Here is a 27,416-nt window from a genome sequence, read left to right as displayed (position 1 = left end):
ACTTCCAGTACCGTACTTTATACTTGATGCTTCACACACAATTTCAGGTGTGTACTAAACGGAAATGAAGCTCAATACCCAGCTGTACTGGAAGACTTGTTTGATTTTGGCCAGCAGAGTCAGCCAGAAGTCTCCCTTGACTTCATGATCGATGGCCGGCCCAGACTTCCTACACCGGATCACACAGAGACGGGATAGAGATTATGCTGTCCCACAGGCTCGGTGAACTAAAGGTACACACCACTTTGCAACTGCCCCCGTTTTTTTCTCTCCTTCATGTCATGACCATCTATCCCTCTAGAGCAGAATTGCTGTAATAGAAATGTTAAAAGTAATGACAGATTTACAGAGACAAACATGAACAGAGAGAGAAAAAGGGGACATATTGACCTGGAGGCAGAGGGAGGCAGCAGGCGGTCAGTTTAAAGTGTCTCTGTCCTGCCAGCTCCCCCTCACCCTCCCTTTCGTCTCCCGCACTGTTTGCCACACCGAATCAGGGGGTGACCTAAGTGGGGGAAATAAAATAAGGGGCACAATCATTTTTCCCTGGCTGCTCCATCTATTCCTGGCCTGACAATCAATCTGAGAGACATGGCCTGAGCTCTGCACCCTGCCAGTATCCCCCCTGCCAATATCTATGGTAAGCACGCAAACTCAGTGCTGACTCACCGTCCATATTGTGTTTTTCTCTGTGTGTATTCAGGACGTCTCTACCTCTGTGGTGCTGACAAATATCGCAAGTTTCAGGGGACTGTGTGTAATCCTGGCTCCAACACACGTACTCACATAGTGGCCCACTCAGTCAGCCTCACACAGAAAATCAATAGCATAGAGTAAAACAGGACAGAATTGACCCAATTATTATTACGCAGATTACATGAAGAAATCATATTCTTCCGTTACTTCCTGTTGTTTCCTCTTTTCTCCTTTATTCGTCCTGCCCTTTACCCACCTTTACTTGCACACTAATTTGTTCTCCTTTATGTTCTTCTTCCTGCTGGCCATTGTCCCTCTCCTGGCGAGGGTAATTAATTCTTTAAAAAAAGAAGCGGCACATTTGCTGGAAGATAACGTTGGTCTGCTCCTTGAACGTCTCAGTGGTTTTGGGGTTTTATGTCTGCGATGCACTGAGCCAAAAACCAAAACGATTTTGGATTTCCTTCTGCTCTGTGGAAGGTTCAATTTGACTGTTTAAGTCAAAGCTGAGGAAGGGTCTCTGCTGTCATCCTATTTCTGAATGCTGCCCTTTTTGTGGAGAAAACCATCTCTTTGATTAATTAAATAACCTCCTGCAGTCTTTGTACAATCAGTAGATTTGACCAAGCAAGCTTTTCCTTCGAGCCGAACAGTACGAGGCCACACTCCTCTCTCGCTCTACCTGCCTTCTTCCCCTTCTGTTATCACTCCTCTCAGTACTAATTTCCCTAATACCACCCCTCAGTAAGCCAGCAAGTTAGCATATGCTTCGGCTCATATCCTCGTCTTTCCATTTATGCCATCATCTGCTCTTCGCATGCCACTCCTAAATCATTCATGCTCTCCCTCTTTTCCCACCATCCCTTCTAAAACCTTCTTCCCATTTCCTCCTCGAGTCTTAGACAGATGGCTTACATGCTATTTGAGCATGCCTCGATGTCACGCTTATGAAGCAGATCATTACATGCTGCTAAAACATTGATCAAATGCTTCCTCTGACACGGCACCATCTAACTATGCAGGGTCAGATCCTTGAGGGGCCACTTTCCATTACAGGAACTACTACCACTCACACATTGTGATTCCCCTTACGGCTCAACGTTAAGTGTGTGTGTGTTTTTGAGTGTTTCTGCTGCATAGAGCTTTCTTTGTACGTCTGCTTTTTAGTAAGTAATTACTCTGAATGTTGCAATGAAAAAACAGTTTAGCAGCATCTTTAGGATAATGTAAAAATCTTCAGGTAAATGAAAATAATGTATACATCATTTTTTCCGACAGTGATTTAGTTGTACCATCTGATTAGGATGTTGATCATTGGACAATTTAGGCAAATAATCAGTTTCCATGTTTCTCTGTGATTGGCAGATCCCTGACCTAATTGTAAAAAAGGGAGATGAAAGTAAAGCTGCACCTTAAGGTAGTAGCGAGATCAAACAAGCGAACAATAAAGTAGCAGAATAAGTACAACAGAAAAACATTGGTTAAAGGAGGGGGGTAGTGCACTGAGCTTACCCTCGGAGGTAAATACAGTGGTGCATTAAAAACAAAGCGCAACTGAACATGGTTTCCGCTGTTATATCACAGGTAGATTAAAGAAAAAACGTGCTATATATATATAGTCTAATCTGCAGAAGGAGGAGCCAAATGCCACATAAGAAATTGTGTGGATAAAGCGTTTCATCGGCATGACGGGTAGTCAGAAGCCCTTCAAAGCACAGTCATATTGATAATAGTTTATTTTTCAGTTACCGCTGTTGACAAGTAGTGTTTGAGCTAAGAAGCTTTTGATAAACTAAAGAGACACGTTACATCAGAAATGTCTTTTTCACACAACGTTGTTATAAGATTAGACACGAGACAGCTCCATCACATTTGTGATACTCCAAGAAAGTGGAGAGGGGGATCAGAGATGACAGGAAAGGATCTGTGTTAGCAATAAAACTGTTGGTGAAAAAACGGTCAAACATAAGCTTTAACTTCGCTTGAGTGCTACCTCCACGCGTCGGACCAAAGACATCAAAGAAAATTCAGAGCTTTTAGACGTGACGAGAATTCAAAAATAGATTTACTACAGTGCTGCAAGTCTGGGCGTTCATTGGTTCAGCACATTTCATAGTTATCACCCAAATGTCTGAAAAGAGGGACATTTTCACTCGTCACACCGAGGGAGATGAGTCTGGCTTTCTGGGAAACAATTTTTAGCAGAGAAAGAAAAGCATCTCATGACAGAGAAGAAAATGTTTGCCATGTGCTTGGTGATTTATTTATTTTTACAGGGAGGAAGGTGAGGAAGAGGGACTCAAACATGACATTATGGAGGTAGAGAAAATTGAAAAAAGGGATATTGGGTCATGAGGGAACGGGAATTAGACATGGAGTCAAGGAGGGGAAAGATGAAAGGAGAGGGGATGAGATGAGACCCTGACAGAAGAAGAAAAGAGTCCGGAGGAAATGGTCGATAGATGTGTGCGATTGCTTTTTCCATCTTTGAGGTTTGCAGGGCTTTTTTCAGGGTCACTGGACATACACGAGCACACACACACACACACACACACACACACACACACACACACACACACACACACACACACACACACACACACACACACACACACACACACACACACACACACACACACACACACACACACACACACACACACACACACACACACACACACACACACACACACAGGAAAAGTCACACACACAAAAACACATAAACTGTCCAGAATCGATCCAAGAGCTCATTTTCAGTGTGAAGGATATTCTGAGTTTGGTGATGGGCTGAAAATTCATTTATTGCTTCAGTACAACATCATTTCCCCGGCCGCCTTGCTTAGCACTTTGGACAAAAGGGAAATACCAACAAAGCCTATTACACGTTTCTGCAGTTTACAGCCGGTTAGGTCTTGTTGAATGTCTGCCTCTTTCAGTCTCTGTCTCCTTTTCAATGTGTGTGTGCGTGTGTGTTTGTGAATGTGTGTGCGTGCAGGTTCGTGCCTGCTAAATATCATTGGGATTAGCACCGGGGGCTTAATTAAAAAGCAATTACGTTTGGTCGCTGTGGGCGACGCTTGGCGGAGAGTAGCTCCACTAATCTGGTGAACGGTGTGAGGGACCCTCAGCGTGTCACACACACACACACACACACACACACACACACACACACACACACACACACACACACACACACACACACACACACACACACACACACACACACACACACACACACACACACACACACACACACACACACACACACACACACACACACACACACACACACACACACACACACACACACACACACACACACACACAACCTGTGCAATTGTCTGCAGAATTAAAGGAGGATTAAAACAATTGTTAATTAGTGAAGAGGGATGGTGGATAAAAGGAAGAGCAGGGGCTGTAGGGCTACACTTGGCTCTCATAGCCGCTGTGTGTTTGTTTATGAGGTTAAAGGGGCAACAGATAAACCCCGGAAAAAACCATTATCTTCTGTGATGGGATACATGCTCTCTCTCTTGATCCCTCTCCATCTCTTTCTCTTTTCTTTTTACTCTCTTGAAATCCTAAAATAGGTTAGCACTGTTAGCGACGGGCTAATCTATTAAGTTTAAAAGCTCCAATTAGATGTTGCTAATGACAGTAATTAGATCATCTCTCTGAGACTCATTTCAAAGTGCCCTTGAAAACCCCTGTATGCTTGTGACAGAACGGGGACATCTGCCAAATGCATATGTGTCTGTGCGTGTACATGTGTTTGTGCATGTGTGTGTATGCACGTGCATCATTCCTTCACTGTGACACTCTGACAGAGCTTTCTGAATACAAAGGATGCTTTGTGTTCACTTGTTAAACTGAAGATGTATGTATTAGGCTTTTGAGAACCCCGGGTAAAGTTTGGGTAAAGAGTGCAGGGATTACACTGTGTTTGTTCAAGCTAAAGAATAGGAAATGTAAGCTGTCTGAGCCAGAGTCCTGAACGCGCCTTAAACTCAGCCTGCACCTGTGCCTCAAGAGTAGACCTGGTCAAACCCAAATTAAATCTGACCCAAGACTGAGGCTGTCGTTTTGTTATTACTTCCTCAAAGAAAAAGTCTAATTGTTTTAGAGATGTTCTCTCAGTAGTAATATATATATATATATATATATATATATATAAAACCAATCGCTGATACGTTTTGTGGCAATAAATGCATATTCTTTAACTATCAGCATGTAACACTAAAACATCTAAAAACAATCTGCCTTACCAATTAAAAGATCAACTCTGCCCTTTTCCATTATAGGCAGCCAGATGAGCGTTGCTGGTGACCTCAACATGTTTTCCCAGCTGAACTTGATAGTCTAAACTGGCATATCGAGGACTGAACTTTGTACAGGCACTGTTGCAATAATGTTCAAGAGTAGGAGTTGTGGAGGAAGAACACCTTTCCACTGTGGATGGTTTCAGTGTCGGCTCTCCTCTGGTCAACTGCATTGGCTGTGCTTTATCTTTTCCGCACTTGCCAGTTGGAATTGTGTATCTACTCGCAACACATTACACACATGGATGCAAACGATTTGCGATTCAGGGGCTGAAAGAGAGGAACTTTCATATAAAAACCTAGGATAGTATAGTATATAATACATCAAGGCAATATACCTACCTGATTAGTCGAAAGTGATGTAAATAAAATACAGTGGTGGAAAGTCAAAAAATGTAATTAAGATAATTATTAAGAATAAAAAGCCTTACATTTGAAAATATTCCAACCCAAGCCCAAAGCTGTAAGCTGAAGAGGTCTGTTGTCAGTCTGTGTATGTAAGTGTGTGTGTGTGTGTCTGTGTGTTTTGTATTTGTGCAGACTCAACACTCTCACAGCAACAGTCAAATTAAGGGAAGTCTCCAAATTGACATCATTTAAAATGAAGTGTGAACTATTCCATCTATCTGGTCGCAATTCATTTGTTGAGTGAAGGTGAGGGTTCATTTGAGGGTTTGTGTTAAGAGAAATTGGATTTTTAGTTAAGAGGTGTTTTTGTTCCTCACAAGGCTATAAATTGTGTGTGGGAATTGTGTTTTCCCTCAGGAAAGAAGATTTGTGGTAGTTCATCAAGATTTAATTTTGGATTGATGTTTGCAATCCCGGTGAGAGACCATTAATTACCACTAACCACTCTGGTAACGCACGCGCACACACACACACACACACACACACACACACACACACACACACACACACACACACACACACACACACACACACACACACACACACACACACACACACACACACACACACACACACACACACACACACACACACACACACACACACACACACACACACACACACACACACACACACACACACACACACACACAGAGAGGAACACTCCTCTTCTCCTGGCTGATGTCTCATAATTGTCCTCTGTCCTCGTTCCATCGTGCCTTGCTCTATTTATAGCCCATTTTAGGCCCCGCCCTGCCAGACAGTGCCATGGTAACAACATGATTGACAGGGCAATTGACGAGCAGGCTCGATCCATCTGGCGCTATCCTTCCTCCTGATGACCTTCCTCATGACATCACCAGTGTCTGACGGTCTAGTTTCACTGCGTACTGTCTTTGTGTGTGATCATAACTCAGTTTGGATGGCCTTACACCCCGCTACTAAATGTCCCCTCTCACGCAGAGACAGAGCGCCCCACTCACAAGGGGGATGTGGGTCATAAAACACTCACTCTACCTTTACTGTACACTTAACTACATGACCGCACTAATCAATTACCTTTTCACCACAACCTTTGGGTCTCTATATTAGCTTGGCTGTCAATATTTGAACCAAGGTATTAAACACTGTTTGAATGTGAGGAAAGAATAAAGTGTTCCATCTGTTATCAGTTGTGCTTATTGGATAATCATGATAACACCTTAGATGTAAAAATAGTGGATACAGGCAAGCCTTTTTGCTGAGATATCGCATCATATCTTACAGTTAGGTTGTCACTTCAGTGAGGCAATAGTTGCACCTCGAATGAAATAAACCATTTCAGTTATACAACATAGTTTTAGAGTAAAACAACATGGGATGTATGTACAGTAGGTGGATAGAAATAATTTGCGTATTTGTTCAGATTAATTTGACATTGATTTTATGCAAAATGCTACTTTGTATGACTCCGATATAGGTAACTTGAAGTGCCTTGTAGCATGTAGAAGTTGTTACTGCACATGCTACGTAACTGCAAGATCCTGGCACCAAATCTGGCTTCAGGTGCTTTATTGCAAGTCATACCCTTCTCTGTATCTCTCCCCCATTCACTTACTATCCATATAGAGTACGACAAAGAATAAAAGCAGTGTCTTTCTTAGATATGAAATGTGCCTCTTAATCCTCCCAGATTATCAAAAACAGAAGCAGGCAATCTATGCCAAACCGATAAAAGCTCAGCGGTTCTGAGCTTCCAGTGTTTGCACACAGGAAGTCCAGTGTTACATTTGCAGTAACAGTCTTTTGTTGATAATAAAAAGACTGTCGGGGTCATAATAAAAATAGCAGCGATATCCAAAGTTTCAAAGCAAGGAGAACAACTTCAACATATGTACAACTTTTCTGAAAATCCGGGCATTCTGATTCACTAAAAGAAAGACACTTTTTACAAGATAGAGCAGTTCAAAGAGAAAACTAAAAACAGCAAAGTCATGAAAAGTTATCCATGGAAGTAAGCAATAAAAAGCAAAACTATCTTGATGCGGATTATGGAGACTTAGTATTAGTATTAAATGTGTAATGCCATTTTAAATGTTTTATTTTTGAATCACAAGAATAAAATAATTTAACCCTGCTCTAGAGTTTGATTGAACTGCTCCATTTAAATGGCCATGGATATCTTTTCCAACTGTCAAATGAATTTAACCTTTAGATTTGTTACCAGAAGAGTTTCTTGAACCTTTCTTTTATTTCTTAGAGCTTAATTCAAATTGAGTCACACAGTTAACACTAAAACAGACCAAATGCTAAATCCATTTCAAAGTCTCCAGCTTGGCCCTTCTCTGTCTCAGTATCTCGGTCTTCCGCTCCGTTTGGCAGGAAGATGAATTAGTGCTCTGGAGTGTAGCTGTTCTCACCCCTAACTCTCCACAGTAGTGGCATTTAGATACACACTACAAAGATATCAGTTCTTAACTTTATAACGTTTGTTGACAAATGCATGGGGAGCTTACTGTGTCAAGATCAGCAGAAGTACCGGGACACATTTTGCATTGGTGTCATGACTCTCTTGCTTTGGATATCTAGCTGATATTCACATTGTCTACACTTAGCTTCATCTCAGTGTGTCCATCAATTTGAAGTATTATGATTATTTCTGGTGGATATCTTATCCACCAGCTACTTTTCAGGTGTATTTGTTTGGTCTTTGTCTTGTCCTTGAATGGTTGAATTCAAGGACAAGACAAAGTGTGAAAAGTATTTTTTCCGAGCCAGGATTTAAAAGCACTGGAAAGGCATCGGCTATCTGAAGCAAACTATGTGGAGAAGCTTTATTGTTTATTGGCCATGATATTATGCAGCTAGCATCATGATCTGCAAGTGCCGGTTGCCATGACAGTCAGTGTCACTGGCATCTTGTCGGAACAGAAACGCGACCATGCAAGAGGAAATGAAAAGGAAGAACGATAAACGAACAAGAAATGTCAAAAATGCCTACCCTGAATGTGAAGCAGATATTCTTTATCAGTTTGGTCACAGCCAATGTACAATGTGTTAACATTTCAGCAAACACGAACTAAGACTGACCGCACTGATACAAGTTGCTCTCTTCACCACCTCACCATCCCTACATGAACTAACTGACCCCTATAACCATAGGTTTAGGCCTCATGATCCTCAGCATAATGTTATTTTTCTTTTTATATAACAAAACAGCACTGACACGTTGATAATAACATAAACGGCAACCAGCATGACATCACCGCACTTGATCGTTTGAGGTTTGGTTAAAGTAAGACAAACTTGAAACAATATTTTTATTAACATTCAACTTTGAACAGTTATTTTGGTCAGGGTACCTTAGAAATGTAATGGAATATTTGAGCATTACCTGTCATATTTAAAATACTGACTAATCCTGAGTAGCTTAGACAAATCAGATATACCTTTTAAGTCAGGAGACAGGGTCAAGAAAGCTCAGGAAACAAGGCCTGAGTGCATGAAATAAATCAATGTTAAGTGATTTACGAGCCCAACTATTATAGGAAAGTTTCCATTTTTATGACAAATGTCCGTCAAGCTTAAAAAGGGCCAGACTGCCGGTAAAGCATAATGGAGAGGAGAGACGGCAATCATGCTCATTTATTGTCGGGCTGCAGGAGGCTGTTCATTGTTCCTTCCCAGACATTCAAACCTCTGGTACGGATATTTGAATGCCTTCAATTATGATTACAAACTGGATGGAGCTGGATGGAAGGCATTGGAGTAATTATATCTGGCCACAATGATTGTTCTTAAAAAACAAATTTGGTATTTATGATTTGAAGGAACTCCTATCCAGTTGCTAGCACGAGCATCCTTTCTGTAAGCCCCTCGTACGGAATATTTTGTGTGGAGAATATCTTCAGAACAGCATCAGATCGAGAATGACCCTGCGTCTGTTGGGAGGGAAACATTGGACACAAAATAGGCCCAATTATTATTCTGGTGTAGGGCCAGCGTAAGCAGATGATTGTTTGAGCAAGCTGACGCGTGATTTTCGAGATGAAAACTCAAAGATTGCCCAGAGTTTCGTCTTTGAAAGAAATGAATGAGGCAGCTCAGTATGGCTATTATAAAAATACAATTTAACAAAAGAGCAATAAAAACCTCCACAGCTGAGCAAGGCGTAATGCAGTTAATGCACTTAGCACTCGGATGTGAATTCACACTGAATGGTGATGTCCAGCCAATGCTCTCTCGGGCATTGCAGGCTATTACGCTGCCACGATGCCATTTCATCATATGAAACAGTTGTAAGTCTGATTGGATGGCTCCCAGACCCCAGAGTTATATTTTCCCAGTGGCATGAGGGATATTGGCTGTGTTGCTGAATTGCTTCTGGAAACTGCATGTGTAAAGGGGATGAATTGGAGGGTACAAATAGTCAGTGTAATGGAAGATGGCCTCAGGCTATGTCTGTGTTATAACTCACTTTTTCTCAGGCCATTGTGGATTTTATTCACTTATTTTCTCCAATTTCAGAACAGGCGCAGAGTAGTTTTTCTCTATTTCATTTCTGTCTCCTTTTTCTTAGAAGTTTATTGTGAATGGCCTGATGGGCCCCGGTGACTTTTACATTGGTGGGGGAGAGATTAGACTTTTTCTTCCGTTGAAGCCTTTTTGCTTCTGTTTTTACACTTGCACTGACCAGCCTGGACCGTAAGCTAGGTGTTAAATCCATTTAGGGCTTGAACCTTTCCATAGACGTGTCACTCAACACCTAATTGCTGAGTTCACCAGCATACATTAATTAACCAACAGATACACTTGCAGAGACACATTCAGGCGTGCGCACACAGCCGGTTTGCCACTTATTACAGTTTGTCACAGAGCAGAACAGATTGATTAATGGCTTTAACACTGGAGTTACTGATTGGGGTTTGTCAATGTTCGATGATTGGCTGCACAGTTAAGACGTCACATACACTTTGTCGCTAACTCTATTTCCATCATTTTTCTCTTTCCTGCCTCTGCCTGGCTGTCTGTATTGAGTGTTCTGAGTGCTTTGTTAATGCTGGACTGACACACATGTGGTTGCCTACTTTGAAATGATTATGATGTTTTAGGCCATGATGTACTGGAATTACTAAACCGGCGATTTGGAAAATGGTGGCTTAAATAGCTTCTTTCAGTCTTGATTCCTGTGTATTTGTTTGTATTATTGCTTAATTTCACGGATAAAATAGGGTGACTAACTCTGTACTCATTGCTTCTTCACTCCTACGACAGCATGGCTCCTTATCAGTACACTCAGTGTGAAGTACATGAAAAGACCAATTTTCTTTTTTCCTTTCTTATACTTGGCTCTCCCTTTCTCTTTACTCAAGGACTCACCTTCCAGCTCCTCATCATTTCCGTCTCAGTAGAGGACTGTGGTTGTAAATATTATATAAATGGGAAAAAATTATGATTTGATGTCATTTTTCATTTCAGCCTGGGGTATTTCACTTATTTCTTTGTGTTGAAGGTTGAGTCTGATGAGAGTGTTTGTCTTCCTGCCTTTCTGTGGCATTTCATTTTATTAATGCAGTCTAGTTTCACTGGGTGACCTTTATGGTAATATGTCATGCTGCATATTTGGGTTGGCAGGTGACTAGCTAACCCGACGATTTTCATATTTCTGATCAGTTGAAGGATCCACTACCAGGTGGAGTAAGGCTTGCTCTTTCTGTGGACTGAGAAACAATAATTGGTCTTTAATTCAAAACCTTTCAATGATGACTGGTTAATGTCTAAAATACATACAGTAACCTTCAGACTATAAACTACAGTTTATTCTTGAAAAGCTGACATTTTAATTATTAACATCTTTGAAGCATTGTTTGGTAAGGAAAACGTGATTCATGATCTCTTAGCTTAGTTTAGTTGGATGTCAAATAATGAAGCATACTGTAGAGAAACCATCGCCGCTTCAGAGAAATAAAAAATACTTAATTTATAAGGCAATATTCAGAATTGTTTATGGCCTTGTAGTTTATAGAATCAGAACCAATTCTCCAGGACAATAAGTCAACATCTTTTTAGAATACAAACAATGTCTACCTTTATTTGCACTCTCTGGCTTTGCTGTAGCAGTGCCCAGAGACATTCCTTTTCTACTGACATAGATGTTGTTATGCATTCAGACATGAGGCTGCCATCTTCCCTCTGTCTGCACCACTGTGTGAGATGCTGCATGAAAAGCAACCTTCCAGTGACCCCATCGATGTACCCATGTTTGAGAGTCACAACGGGGCCAATCACAGCCCTGCAATGACAAAGGGGTCACCTGAGAAAACTCACTACTGTACATGAAGGAGAAGTGTCCCATTAAAATAAACCATACTGACATTGTGCTTTCCACAGGAGGGTAACAAACATCCTAAGCTGTATCTTTATTTTAAAGTACAGTTCAACTCACTGTATCTTTTCTCTTTACTTCCTTATCTTCCTCGCTAAATCCTTCAAGAGTCATTCGTTCATTTGCTTTTCAGCGACTGTTGTAAGTAGGCCACAGTTTTCCTGTCTCCCTTGCCCTCACTCTATTTAAATAGCTGCTACCAATAAATGAAGTTAAAATCTGAGTCAAGAAAACATGTGTACTTTTTTGAAAGATAAAAGAAAACCACTCATGGGAAGTCGCCGGTCACATCTCTGTTTGCCTTTTTCACATGCAGCTCTTTATTCACTTTCTCTCATTTGCTTTTCATATTTTACTTTTCTCTTGTGCCACGTCCTTGTCTCTTGTGCCAGGCACTCTGGAGGTGAAAACTAACTAGCATGCATCGCTAATAGGCTCTCTTTCCTGGATGCCTGTCAACACGACTAAGTCATCAGATTTTGCTTAATTTTCATAGATTGGTGCTGGCGTCAAAAAGTCAACCTTGTGACCTCATTGCACGCAGCGGGCATTGTCTAACATTTTAGCACATACGGTACATGCCCTGTCTCTCTGAACCTGTCTGTTTTTCCTAAAAAAGACATTAGCCTAAGGTGGAAATGAGAGCTTGCAATTTGGCCTCCCCGTAATCAGTGCTAAACCTTTGCCGTCTGCAGGACCTCTCTGTAAAAACTGTAAAAACAAGTTAAAAGGGGAAGAAAGATGGGCACTACTGCACTTGTCCTGTAGCTTTTAGAGCATCTCCTTTGACTTTGTATCAATACTGGCGTCCTTTTAAAGAGAAATGGAATGCCAACCTTTACTCTGGACCATTGCCTTTAGAACACGTTTACTCTGTTTTGAGAATGAGCTCTCAGCATGAGATGCTCTGATGCCCCTTTCACACCAACGCGTTTTCAGCTCCGGCTGGGAGCTGGAGCCTGGAAAGTACCGGTTTTTCCTGTTCACACCGCAGAGGCGCCGCCTCTTAGCTCCGGAATCCGGTTCACTTCCAGCTCCAAAAAATTGTCGGTCTAGAGACAAGAGCTTCGGAGCTAAGAGGCGGCGTCGCTTACGTCTCTCTTACGTCGAGGCGGGGGCAGATTCGTCGTTGAAGTAGATGCTGAAGACCACAAAGAAGTCTTGCATTTCGCATGTGATGTTTGTAAAGTTCCAAGTAAAGTAGTCCGATGCCTTCCATGTCGTTTCGTAAGAGGATAACCAAAGCGAACAGCGCTTCAATACAATCGGCCATTGTTGTTGTTGTCGATGTGAGGGATTTCCGCGGTTCGGATTTTATGAAGCAGGCACGTAAACGGTGACGTCATGACACAGCAGCGGCAGCTCTGGGCGGTGTGAACAGAGCGGGAGCAGAAAAGGGAAACCGGAGCTGAACCAGAAAAGCTCCTGCTCGGAGCTAGAAAGGGAAAAGCGCTGGTGTGAAAGCCGCATTAGTGTCATGTCAATTTTGAAATCTTGGAGCATCCTAATGTGTCTTAAGAGTGCTGCATCAGGGAGGAGTGGTCAAGACAAATGAATGTAAGATGATATTTGAAGATGTGTGTGTGCGTGCTGGGCTGTGAGTTTGCTTGCAACGTGATTTAGAGATTGGGCTTTAAGTCAAGCCAATTACTGCATCACAACTCTCCCAGTCAGGGTTAAGTGGACTCACAGAGAACCATGAGGCGTAAATAACATTCCACCGCCAGGCTCCAAGCGGGGTCCGATGACAGTCATGATGGTGCAGAGAAAATAATGGGGAAAAAAATAAATGCAGTATTGGAACCTTATATTTGGTTATATAAAGAAAATCCAATAAGTACTTTTTTGAAGTTTCACTCAATCAGATTGTTGAGCGCTTCAATGCTAACTTAGTTTTCTGTTTTCTCAATTGTATTGCTTACTGTTTTCTGCTTTAAACCATCTTGGTTTGAGGCCACCACAGTCAATAGAATTTTTTTTTAAATGTGGGTGGATTCGTGATGGTAAACATCTATCACCAGGACGTCCTGGATTCTTCAAAGCATGTTATTATTTCATTATTTTTAGCCTGGAAAAATAGGATCTCAGCCACATACTAGGTTCAATTACAGAGGCTGCTATCATCAGGGAGGATGGCTCAGCAGTTCAGGCTTCATTAAAAGAGGAACAGTATTATTCTTTTTTAAAGCAGTGCCAATCAGAAGCACGCATACTGTATGCTAATTTATAGAACACAAGGAACTTTGCTTTAAAAACTGTGTGCCAATTATATAAAGGATACTGACCCTTTACGTCAATGGAGAGAGAAAGATTATCTTTTGATCCCGTTTGAATTGTGCCACAAATTACACATGATGTTTGTCAATTCAAAAAATAATTTTTTTGTCGAAAACTGTGAAGTAACACTTTTTTTGTGTGAAACCGCTCAATGAACTACATCTCCCGTCTCGCACCACACACCAAGACGGCCGTCACGTTGGCACATTTCACTTCTTTCTTTTAAAATGAAGCGGAAAGTATTAAAAGAGGTGAAAATCACTACAAGTCTGGGCATGTTGAGAGCTGTACATACACACAAGGGGATTCTGGGATTTGTAGTCTTTCTAGTTGCATATATTTCATAGTCTTATATTTCAACAGTTTTACGACAAACTGTGACTTTTTTGACATGGAAATTATTTTTTAAGATTGACAAACATCATATGTGTAATTCGTGGATAATAACGGGATCAAAAGATAATCTTTCTCTCTCCATTGACTTCAATACAAACTTTTTCCGAAATAAGGTCCCATGAGTCCCACCGGAAGGTGAGTGACTTCGCAAGGATCACTTCTTCTTCAGGGCAGGGAAGGCTACGCAGCTGCTGCCTCTCGGTTGGACTCCGGTACTGCACATTACTCACGAGAGGTTGTAAAAAAAGAATGAGTGCCAGCGCCACAGCGCGTGCCGGATGAGAATGTCTGGTGTGCCAGATTTGGCCCGCGGGCTGCCAGTTGATGGTCACTGCTTTATGGTAGGTTGGACACCATCCACTACTGGAAAATATACACTAGCTTATACAATTACAGAATTTTCTTTATTTTTAACTCGCACGTTATATTATGAATCTTTTGCATGTGCCGCCGATTTTAACACTTATTTGATTTGCTCAGCAAAAGTAGATGACGATGTTCTAACAGTCCTCCCAAAGATGACTCATCACCTTTTATTAGTCAGTATTTTGGTACTTGACTTCTCATTCTCTCTGACTTCTACTTCCAGATTTCGTCGGATAAAAATGAATTTCAAAAGTCTCATCTCGCAACCCCTTAATACTTTTACGTTGGCACTGTTTTTGTTCTGACTGATATACATCATCTGTGTTGGCACTATAAAGTTATCAGTTCCCATCGTGCCTTTGAATGGCTTCTGTTGCACAATACAGAATCTGTCAAGTCATCAAACAAAAGTAAAAACCTTTTTTTCATTTTGAATCGTGCTCTTTTCTCCTTCTATAATGCAGCTGCAGAGTGTATAGTGGGTTCAATGAGGGTTAATTGGGTACCAAAAGGTGAGCAGCTGCTGACACCACTCATATCCACAAAGCGCTAAATAGATGTAAATCAAAGGCATGAAAATTGATCTTGGCGGTCATGTCTTACCCAAGATGGATATTACTGTCACTTAAAAGGAACTGCATTACACATTCTGATGCATTTCTCTGTATGTCCTACTTTAAAGAGCTTATCATTGCCGTTAGAATTATGTATGACATGACCGGTAATGATATGACATGAAAGGTTATTTCATTCTCACACACTGAAAGGAGCATGGAAGAAGGAAATGACTTTCGCCTGGAGTGTAACCCTATCCCACTAGTCGAGCTGTTTAATTTCACGCTCTGTTCTTAGCAGCACTAGTGGCATGGCTCTAGGAACGGCAATATCTGTCTGTCGAGACAGAAATATCTCAAGAACAGTGGATGGATTGCAATATCCTTTGGTTCAGTTATTTATGATCCCGAGAGGAGGAGTCCTACTGACTTTGGGCTTCCCCTGACTATAACCTTTTTTGTTGTTGTAATAATTTCATCTTCAAATGGATTGGATAGGTGTGCCGCCATTCATGGTTTCAAAAAACACCAAGTGCTTCCAAGTGCTGGCAATTTCTTTAGCAACACAGTCAGGATGGCTTTGTTTGATTTATAGATGTCTCGTTGCTCAACTATTGGTGAACAAATTCATGATCTCTTCGGTTAGGTTAGGTTAGGTTAGGTAATAACGTTATTATTTAACGTAATTTCCTCTAGCTTGCCGTATAACTAAATACCTTTTACAGTTGGTCATTGGCACATTGTGTTAACCAAATGTGAGCATGCTGAGAAGTAAATAAAAAAACCAATGAACAAAGGTTATAGTTATGCCTGATAAACGTCAGCATGTTAACATTGTTGTAGTTATCACAGATGCTACTACTGTATGCCATTATAGCAGAAACCAAAGTAAACGGCTTCCATTGAAGTCACATGGTATGTGACTTACACTGCTTGGTATTACGAAGTGTCCTCTGAAAACATGCTGTTTCTGTTTTTCTTGGGAATTCAGCTTTTTGCTCTATTTAAAGCATCTCCATGTTACAGCTGTAATGGCCTCCATGATTAGACAAGCCTTTGAAAACAAACCATGACATTGATGACAAGCTAACAAGTCATTCACAGAATACATTTGAATGAAGAACAATCCATTTAAATAAAGCATAACATTTATGCAATACCAACAGTAAATGTTTAACTATATCCAACACTCAAAATGTAATTTGGTCTTGTTATTTTTGTAGTATTTGTACGTCTGCCTTGCTTTAAATGTGTTGGCGTATGGACTTTTCACTGCCTACCACACTGTGTACAAGTGTTTATGAACAACCGCATATTTCAGGGATCGCTTTAGTTCACCATAATTGGACAGGACTTTCATCTTTCTTGCTGCTTTTGAATATGTGTTTCCTCATCACGGCAGATCAAAGGCAGCACTTACAGATTAAAAAGACGACAGTATAAATCTCTGTGTGTGTGTGTGTGTGTGTGCATCCATGCTTATGTGTCTGTTAATATTCATCATAAAAAGAACATCTGAGGGAACACTGATATCAGCCTCCTCCTATCTGTTTGTCTTAGTCCTTCCTTATCTAAATTAACAGCATAGCATACAGCATAACTTATAACATTTCTGAAACACATTTTTAAAAGCTTGGTAGGAAAAACCTTTAGCTGTTGGGTATTTTAAGCAGCATAACGTGATTTTGACCACTAGGGTGTAGAAAGTAGACTCCAAACCAAACCAAACCAGAGACACAGATTTCCCATTTGAGTGTTTTTTTGTGCTGCCTGTGGAGCAGTAAAGATGTTTGACAAGCCAGCAATAACACAAAATCAATATTATGTTCAGATGCAATAACGATCTAAAAGTTCCTGCGTCTGTTAATGGATTGTTCCCCGCTTCTAGGAAACTGACCAAGAACATTGGTCCAAAGTGATGAGTAATGGTCTGAAGTGAGGATATGAAACATGATGATAATACGTTTTTCAATAAAATTTGATGGGCTTTGAGTCAGCAGTTAGACGTATTAGATGATATATCTATCCTTTTTCTCCTTCCGTACTTTTCTATCATTTCTATATCTGGTCATGTATTAACTTAACAAAGTCTCTGGTTTGTGATTTTCTATATTTAGGACAGTTAAGCTGGCTAGCTCATGCTGCGTTTCCGATAGCCAGAGATCGGAAAATCTCAGTACAAATATCCAACATCCCATCTCCACCTGATGCAAAAAGTTCCCAAAAAACATTGCTGACTGAGTGTTTATTTTGAAAGTGTACACGCTCATATAAACTGCAGTGCAGTATCAAAAAATGTTGAGGCAGTTTTAGCTTTTCGAAAATAAGTTATCTTAACCAGCTACCTTATAACATTGGCAACCTATTTTGACATCATTTACAAGCAGAACAGGTTTAACTATGAGATTATACCTGTGTATAAATACAGGTGAATATAGAATCTTTAAGTGGCGATAAATTGGATTTGTTCTAGTAGGAGGTTCGTTGTTTTCAAGTTCCAAGTTGTCTCAAACATAGCATAAATACTCTCCTATCATTTCAAATGTTGTATTCTGGTCTCACTTCGCCATGTTATGCTCCAGCACGACGCACACAGGTCTCCAGGCATGCAGGAAGATGTTAAACATGTACATTTGCATCCATCTGTGGCTTTGAAGTCACAAGGCATTCTTACATAACATATTAGTATCTCCTTCAGCGCAGTTTGAGGAGTGCACGGTGCAGCCTCCACGGGGCTGGCCCCGTCTGTGTGTGTTTGCCACTATGCCCCCCCCATATCTTCATTTGAGGTACTGAGCCATGGCAGAGGCAAGCCAAGCTCTTTTTATTTTTGCTTCTTTCTCATTTTCCTCCCACTCCTTATGCTCCTGCTCCTGAGTTATGGAAGCAGCTGTTGTTTGTTCATTAACTTCTTTTTTGGGAGCAGACATATCCCACAGTGTTGTGCTCATGCAATCACACACATCTTGTTTTCTTTATAGCACACCTCTATCTCAATCTGGCTCACTCGTGCACAATCACTATTTGTCTTTCCTTCTAATTAGACACATTTAGTTTTCTTTTCCACAAAGAGTGTTACTCCTAAGAGCGTGGCTTTGTTTGGTCTTTCAGAAAGTCTGAGAAAGAGGAAAAGCGCAGTCAGATTAACATTTTCGTTCGGGCTTAAAGCGATTTCTCTGTGTGAGTTGAGGCGAAAATCAAATGCCAATGTGTCTTTTCAGGCCAAACACCCTGTGTCTCTCTGATCTTGAAGTACCCCACCTTGCCTGTCTCTGTCACAGATTCGTTTTAATAACCCTCTGGTGTACTTGTAAGTACAAGTTCAAAGCTGCGCCAAAATGTCCTCTCTGCATAGGTTGTGTTGGTGTGGTACAGAAACAACAAACACGTTTTTATCCCTTCCGGTCTGTTTTGTTTGAGTCTACTCTGCATACAAACTTTGTAAGGACAGGGTTATGAGTGAACTTCTCTCATTGATTGATCAAAGGGGTGTGCGACTTTTGATTAAAGGGCATGTAACTTCAAAACAGATTTAACTAACACCATTTAACTTTGAGCTTATACACAGAAGAGTCAAATTCTCTATAATTGGCCCTGTCAAAATGTGTGGCCCCTGGAGATCTAATTTACAGCCTGCCAGTTTAAAAAAAAATGTGATTCTGTACTCTTGTTTAAAACAGCTTCCAATAAAGGCTACTAAACAAATATGTGCTGATTGGGCATGTTTCAGTAAAGAAACACCTACAGTTAGGTTTGCATCTCTTCAATGCGAACATATGTGACTGTCTACTATAGTTAAGACATTAGAACATTATAATACACATGTAACTTCCCTTCTTTCAAAGTACCATTAAGCAAATCAAACAAACAAATCCTGTTTTCCTCTTCATCATTTTAACCTCTAGCTCCTGTACGGTCACTGCTCTTGTTTTTATTATTTCACCAAAAGGTTTTACAAGACGAAATGCACTGGATTTTGAAAACTCTATAAATGCCATTTCCTCAGGATTTCACTATGACTGTGAAGACACCCATACAACAGATGACAGATTAGATTGTGACAGAATGCATGCATTTTGCATCACAGCTATTCATTTGAATGCTCCCACACAGCTCTGACATCTGTTGTGTGTTCATCTGCGCCCTTGCTCTGTCCAACCAGAGGGAAGTAAAAGATTGAGTTTTATCATAAAAAGGGATAACCGCAACATACACTCACTGCAGGAGGAAAGTAGCCTTGTGTTCTACGCATGCAGGTTTGTGTTCTATGTCATTGAAAGGAATAACGGCAGCTCACACTACAGCGCATGTTCTCTATCAATTGAGTTTAAACAGCAACAGAGGTAAATGACTTCCCAAAAAATCAATAAACCTACAACACCAAGAGATGGCCATTCGATTTGTTGAAAGACAACATAATACATAGTTAGACTGTCTGGCTTTCAAGGTATGATACCTGATCACAGTGTGTCACAGTGATATTTAGTGATAATAGCACCTTGTTGTTTCAACTGTGAGAGTTAATTGGATTTAGAAACTGATTGTTTGTCAGGTAAATCACACTGCCTCACCCGCTTTGATTTATGACTCAACCCTTATTTGACACAAGGGACATGCAATGGGACGCACCACTGACTTTTCCTCTTGATCAAACTATGTAGCAGTTTATAGTTGTTGTCGGGCATCAGGCAGGACACCACACAAAGGTTAGAAGTTATTCCAGCCCAGTGAATCTGCAAAGCACAATGCGCTTCAGTTGAAGTCTGACAGAATATGTCTCATTAGTGACAGGAAGTTGTGTATGGAGTCAAATGTGTTGCTAATTAGTGTGATGAATATCATTTAATGTTAAGGGTTGTGTGAAGTGATAAAGCATATTAATTTCAGACGGATATATCTGCATGAAATTGACATTTATATAACATATGCAGAACCCTATCATAGCCTGACAAAAGGAGTTTATAAGGATCTGTTAAGGAGTGCTGAAGCATTGTTATATTTAATTGGCCCATTAGTGTAACTTACCGCTCTGGAGATTCTTACTCAGACTTAAGGTTGAACATTTTGTCTGGGAAATGTTGTGCTTGTTGGTAGTTAGCTCAGAGAAGCGCTGAAGGATGCCAGTGACAGCAGAGCCTGAGGCAGCCAGTGTTGTTGGTCGGCTCCTCTGGAACTGTCGTGAAAGTGTGCATGCTGAAAGGGAAGAAAGTTCTTCAAGTGATCCTGATTCTTCCTCTGGAGGGAGTAGTAGTACAGACTAGATTGGAGGGGAGTGAGCTGTCCTGATTCACTATGAAAGCTGGATCTGATCTCTAGAGAGAAACCTGATAAGGCCATAAAGACAGAGAACATGACGTAAGCTGGCCTTATTCCCCCATGAAAGTCATCAGGGAACAACCAAGATGGTGTTGGTGAGAAGGGAGTAAAATGGGCAAAGATGATTCGTTTGAGAATTGGATTTGTATGGCAACGACAAGAGAATATTGCTTTTATCACTGACGAAAAGGAGACATGTTTCTCTAGAGATGAAACGCTTTGAAAAAGAAACCATGGGGACCACAGGACACTTTCTCCTTTCAATTTTCTTATTTTCACCTTATGCCCAGAGGAGTGGAAAAAAACCGACTTTGTTCTTGTCCATAGGAACATTATAGAGCTCAGGAGTCAGTTGCTAAGTTGTTGCATAGTGCAAACCATCTACAGTACAGGGACTAAAGGAGATGTAGACTGAGGACATTCATCAAAACTTGTAATGGCTTCATGTTGCGAGACTGAGTATCAAACTGCAGTCATGTGCAATACAATTGAAGCAGTTTCGACCGGAGTAAAAATGGGCTCCTGCTGAGACAACAGCAAATCTATTTAAAATATGATGGGTATTCTGGGTATAAGGATAATTTAACTCAACAGAAGCAAATGGTTCTGAACTTGTGTACTGAAATAGCAGCATGTGATGATTGTTAAGACAGTGACATAAAAAGAGAGAGTTCTATGCAGAGGGGAGATGAAAGAAGCAGGGGGTAGGGACGGGAGGAGGGCAAATGAAGACAGAAACTCCAACCTAGTGGTCCGTGAGTGATGGTTGAAGTCATTTGGCCCAGCACGACAGAAAACACTGTGATGCTATAGGCCTAGACAGCTCTCCTACGGTAAACACTCCAGGAAGTAATAAGCCAACCGTGGTTGTTGATAGGGGAGGCGGTGAGAGCTCAGAGGGAGTGCGACCTGTGGAGGTTAGATAGCTCACTCACCTCTGCTGAGCAATAAACTAAGGAGGAGAAGAGAGTATAACAAATAGGAGTAGGATGAAATAGAGGTGCCGAAAGCAAGAGATAGGGAAGAGGGAGGGAAAAGGGAAGGGAGAGGAGTTAACTGGAGCAGTGGAGGAAGATGAATATGACTAAGAGAAGGGACAAAGTTGATATGAGGGATAGGCTGGAGGCAACATAGGCTGTATAACCAGAAAAACGCACTGCAATACAAACAAACTTGTCATGCACTTGAGCGCCCACCACGTCAGTGTCATCGCTTCCTCCTCACTGTCTATTATCAACACCAACATATCTCTTATAATGTATTCTCTGAAAACTTGTGGCTTTGCTTTTGCTTGGCAACTTTTCATGGGAAAAGGTCCACAGATACCCAGATGATCGTTATCAATCACTATCTTTTACAGGGCTGCAAACTGTCCATACGACCACAACAAGTTGCCAGTACACATATTTCATGTCTCGCGGACCTTTCCTGCTTGTCGATGTGGGAAGTGTTACATCAATTCAAGAGCCCCAGGGCTACCCAAAATATCCTTGTACATCTATTTAGAAAATGTTCTCTCAAAGCTTCATAGTTCTATTTTTTTAATTGTATGAATATTAAAATACAGCTTTGTTTTCTAGTAAAGTTTTGGCTATGTTTTACTGGTGTTTTGGAAACTCTAGGGTCTTATCTTTCCTCTGAGCTGCAGCGCTGTTGTGCGTCACACCCAGAGCCCCCCCCCCCCCCAGGGGCCGAACAGGAACTCTGTCTGCAGCATGTGGGCCGTCACACACTCCCCTACGCAGTCTGTTTTTTGGTTCATGGAGATGTGATTCATATGTCATCAAATCAGTGCAGCTTGTTCTCTGCGTGTCCTTTTAGTGGGTGATGACAGTTATGTGGTATTTTTCATTAAATAGACCCTGACGCAGGATGGAGCGGAGTGTGGGTTGCGGTCATCGATCCCAACAATGTTCAATTAACGGGAACAGTATTACATATAGATTTTTTACTGTAAGGAAGCTCTAATTCTCATCCAGACGTCATCTAACAAATCCCATCTGGGCTATCTGTAAGATTAATAGAGCAGTTATGTGACCGTGCACAGAAACGGATTATTTTATATCTGCATGCTCAACGCTCGGGATCTATTCACCTCCAATGAACAATAAGATGATAAATCGTCTCAGACAAAGCAGATGTGAACAGCATGTCTCAAACTTCAATAAAAGGCTGTGTGAGGAGCGGGTCATCACGAGCTCAGTGTGCAGAGGTCATCCTTGTTCATCTCGGAATGGTGCTTTTGTTTTTCTTTAGTTTCAGCTTTAAGGCAAAGATATTGTTTGAAGTTGAGGGGGAAATGCAGGGCAGAATGAATATTAATGAGGCAAATGTATCAGTGATTTATAGCTATATTGGGTTGATATAAGGGAGTATTTTAAAGAGGGTGTGTGGGTGGTAGTGGTGATGATGAGGAAAATGTGCGTTCACAGGAAAGTATATAATTACCAGGTGGATTTTTGGGGCTGTTGTCAGAAACTTTGTGGAATGTTTTTTTTGGTGGAGGTGGGTGGAGAGGAGGATTTGAAATACACCCTTTCCCACGCGACTTGTTTTTCTCTGGTCCAGAAACAAACAGTCAAAATGATTTAATAATAACGGCAGGATTAGCATAATACTTTATAAAGTCCTGCCATGCCTGCATAACTAAACCCTTCTCCCTGTGCGCATTTGTTTTTACTGTCTCCACTTCTACAGTGTACGATACTATCGGTTTGTCCACGGATATTATTGCTGAATTTGTAATTTTTTCAAATTAAATGTTTGTACCGCAATCACTTAAGCATGAACTCATCACCTCTATTTATTTCTCTCATCCTGACCACGGCTGTCTGCTGTGTTTTTACAATACCATTAGTCATGTTCTCTATTATCTTCAGGGGTGTTGGGGTAATATTTTCTTTGTATATGTGTGTTTGAAATTAGGTGTCTTGCACATCTATTTTCAGTGTTTATTAGGGATGTAACGATATATCGCGGTAAATAAATGTCTCAATACCGTCGTGAGACTGACAAAATCTACCGCGATTTGAACATAAAACAACAGAACACAAAAGGACATAGTATTTACAGGGCTACTGTTACGTTCCCTTGTAGAGCTAGGGGTACCAAGGGAAGTAGCGACACACCAGACAGCCGGACGAGAGAAAAAGGAGAGGAAACGGAATGCCGAAGGAGTTTAAGTGAGGTTTTAATGCGTCAATAAGTAAGGCGGCTCACCAGCCAAAGTACAACACAAACGTACAACAAACAACACAACTATGCTGGGTCTCACACAGAGACAGGCTGCACACATGCAGCCAGACGAGAAGGAGAGAAAGAAGGCCCTCACTGCCGTCCTCCTCCGGTCCTATATGGAAGTCCTGATTGTTAATTCGGATCACCTGGGGGGAGGCTGCACCTGGGGACAATCAGAGGGAGAGAGAGGAAAACACACACACACGACCACACACACACTACGGCACGTAACACTTCCCCCCATAAAACACACCTTATACTGCTCACCAGCAGCCAACACCGGAGCAACACATGGAACACACACAACACACACACCACTCACTGAACACAGATCCACATCGCTCTGAGCTAGGTCCACACCAACCGCTTCAGAGACGGAAACACCCACACCCACAGCACTGTCACAGACGGATGCAGAACTCAACTGCAACTCACCACTCTGTCGCATCGCAACCGGGTGCCGGTCTTTTGGCTTTTCCAGAGCCGCTGCCACCTGCTCCTTCCGAGCTACACACTCTGCCTCTAGATGACCAGGATCAAGACAAAAGAAACACACTCTTTTTCTTGGGTCCTGGAAGAGAGACAGAATGAGCCTGTGTGGCACGCCTGTTACGAGTTTTCCGGAAACCAACACGATGAGGAGAATCGCTCTGAGCCAAAACACCACTGTGTGATAGCTCAAGCCCTTCCTCATCCGCCATAGTGGTGGCCTGCTTTCGCTTCCAAGCTGCACAGTCTGCTATCATGTGACCTGGGTCAAGACAAAAATAACACGCTCTGTCTATCCTGGGCCCTAACAATGGAACACTGGCACAGGGAACATCATTATCAGGAGCTCTCCGATAAGTGTCCCGCTGAGGAGGGTCCCGCTGAGGAGGGTCCTGCTGAAACAAAACGCTCCTGTGTATCAGCGCACTCTCATCTGCCAGAGTGGCAGCCTGCTGAAGGGTAGTCACTCTCTGCTCATTCAGGTAGACTACCGTACGCTCCGGTACACAGTTTTTGAACTCCTCCAACAGCATCAGCTCACATACTGAAGCTATGTCATCCGCTGTACATGCTCTACACCACCTGTCAAAGAGGACTTTCTTCTCCCTCGCGAAGTCCACGTATGTTTGGCCAGAAGCTTTCTTCATGCCGCGGAAACGCTGCCTGTAGGCCTCAGGCACAAGCTCATATGCCCTGAGAATAGCACCTTTCACCTTGTCATACTCCAAACTATCCTCAACAGAAAGAGAAGAGCAAGCCTCCTGAGCCTTGCCGACTAGCTTGCACTGTACAAGTATGGCCCACACGTCTTCTGGCCAGCGCAGGGCAGCAGCAATGCGCTCAAATGCACCAAAGAACATCTCCACTTCCGACTCAAGAAAGACAGGGACCAGCTGAATGTTGCTACCGACATCAAAAGCAGCAGCAGAACCTGAAGGTGTAACGGCAGAATCACCCACCACAGCTGCTTGGAGCTCTAGCTTACGCATCCGGACAGCAGTGTCTGCCTCCAACTTCCTGATCTCCAGCTCCTGCTTCCTGCTCTCCAGCTCCCTCCTGAGCTGAAACCCTCGCTCACGCTCCTCCCTCTCACACTGGAGACGAGCCATACGCACTTTTACCCTGGCATCTAATTTAGACCCCATAGCAACGGCTACTTACAAATATTATTATTTATTTACAAACTTCCCCAGATCCTGCCTACCAAACTTTACCTACCTATCTTCTGGAGCGTGCCGGGCTCGAGGCGATTTTAAAGGCAACCATCAGCGGCCGAAACCCTGAATCGCCTGCCCCCAACAGGGAATGAATCCCCACCCAGGATTACCCCGAAAAATAAAAAAGGCAAAATAAAAAATGAGTGCCTGAAGGAAGGACTGATTCAGTCCAGCTAGACACTCCCCTGTCTAAACTGAGGAAGCTGTTCAACAGTAAATCATTTCACAGCCAATTCTACACCTATATACACTACTGCTCACCACCACACACAATATCAACACTAACCAACAACCAAATACTCACTCTTTGTCTCAAAGATTGGACGAGCCCCCATGTTACGTTCCCTTGTAGAGCTAGGGGTACCAAGGGAAGTAGCGACACACCAGACAGCCGGACGAGAGAAAAAGGAGAGGAAACGGAATGCCGAAGGAGTTTAAGTGAGGTTTTAATGCGTCAATAAGTAAGGCGGCTCACCAGCCAAAGTACAACACAAACGTACAACAAACAACACAACTATGCTGGGTCTCACACAGAGACAGGCTGCACACATGCAGCCAGACGAGAAGGAGAGAAAGAAGGCCCTCACTGCCGTCCTCCTCCGGTCCTATATGGAAGTCCTGATTATTAATTCGGATCACCTGGGGGGAGGCAGCACCTGGGGACAATCAGAGGGAGAGAGAGGAAAACACACACACACGACCACACACACACTACGGCACGTAACAGCTACATTTACACACCTAGAGACATTGACAAGTACCAACAGTATATGTATATCTCGCCCTGTCAATAAGCCTCACCTTCTTGGCTACAACTGTATTGTTTTTGAAGTGTTGGAGAGACAATGCACAGTTTGACCCACTGCTGTCACCCATGGCCAAAGCATATCTCTCTGTCCCAGAAACATCAGTACCAAGCAAGAGAGTGTTTTCCACAGCAGGAGATATTGTAAACGCCCAAACATCCCAGCTTCTACCTGGAAATGTGGACATGCTCATATTCCTAAAAGATAACCTTGATGATGCCGAGTGAGTGAGTGAGTGAGTGAGTTAGAGTTGAGTTACTTGAAAAACTAAAGTGAAACTTGATTTATTCTATTGCAGGGTCTGATTATTATATTGTTGAGACTTTAAAAGACTACTATCCTATTAAAATGCTGTACAAATCAGATGTATTATTTAATCAAGAAAAAAAAAAAAATCACATTTTTTTCCTTAATTTTTCAATATCGCGATAAATATCGTACCGTGGACTTTTTATCGCGATATTAATGTACCGTGAGTTTGTGGTATCGTTACATCCCTAGTGTTTATCCTTTCTATCACTACTCTAAAGTTTGTCATTTGTGATGGTCCATTATTTTGACTTCAGCTCCAACACCATGTGTGTTTTCGTTCACACAGTGGTCTTCTACAGCAGCAAACATCACTTTGATAGAGCAACAGTCTAATTGGTGCAGTCACCTAACCTTTTGAAGCCTCGCTCCTCCACACCCATCACAGCAGGTGGCGGGCTCATGCGCTAATTGAACTCCTATCTCTGCTCCTTGTGGAGGCGACAGCAGCTTCAGAAGCGATCACGTCACAGACTCCCTTTGTTTAAGATTCTCTCTACTGTGGCGTACTGCGACTACGTGCTGACAGACCACCCACCACGGTCAAGATCTTCAGTTCCCATGAGGCAGAGCACTTCAAATAGCACTGAGGGTATGAGAGGAAGTGGAAAAGATGGGAGGGGCAGAAGTCTCTGAACACGAAAGAGTAGGTTGATAAGAAC

The 27,416-nt window shown here is 42.0% G+C and overlaps 1 protein-coding gene and 1 long non-coding RNA gene across 6 annotated transcripts in view; one reads left to right on the top strand and one right to left on the bottom strand.

Annotated features, from left to right (window-relative positions):
- utrn (utrophin) overlaps positions 1-27,416 on the top strand; it is a 195,949-nt gene that overhangs the window by 77,526 nt on the left and 91,007 nt on the right. The gene's annotated exons all lie outside the window — the stretch shown is intronic.
- LOC139433078 (uncharacterized) lies at positions 23,870-24,718 on the bottom strand. The gene is made up of 2 exons (XR_011642635.1): positions 24,256-24,718; positions 23,870-24,096 (listed from the first exon to the last, which is right to left on the bottom strand). It is a non-coding gene; the product is annotated as an uncharacterized lncRNA (long non-coding RNA).

The sequence above is a fragment of the Pseudochaenichthys georgianus genome, chromosome 24, assembly GCF_902827115.2.
Source record: "Pseudochaenichthys georgianus chromosome 24, fPseGeo1.2, whole genome shotgun sequence".
Classification (NCBI taxonomy): domain Eukaryota; kingdom Metazoa; phylum Chordata; class Actinopteri; order Perciformes; family Channichthyidae; genus Pseudochaenichthys; species Pseudochaenichthys georgianus.
The sequence above is the reverse complement of the archived record's forward strand: the minus strand, read 5'-3'. Positions and strand labels throughout refer to the sequence as shown.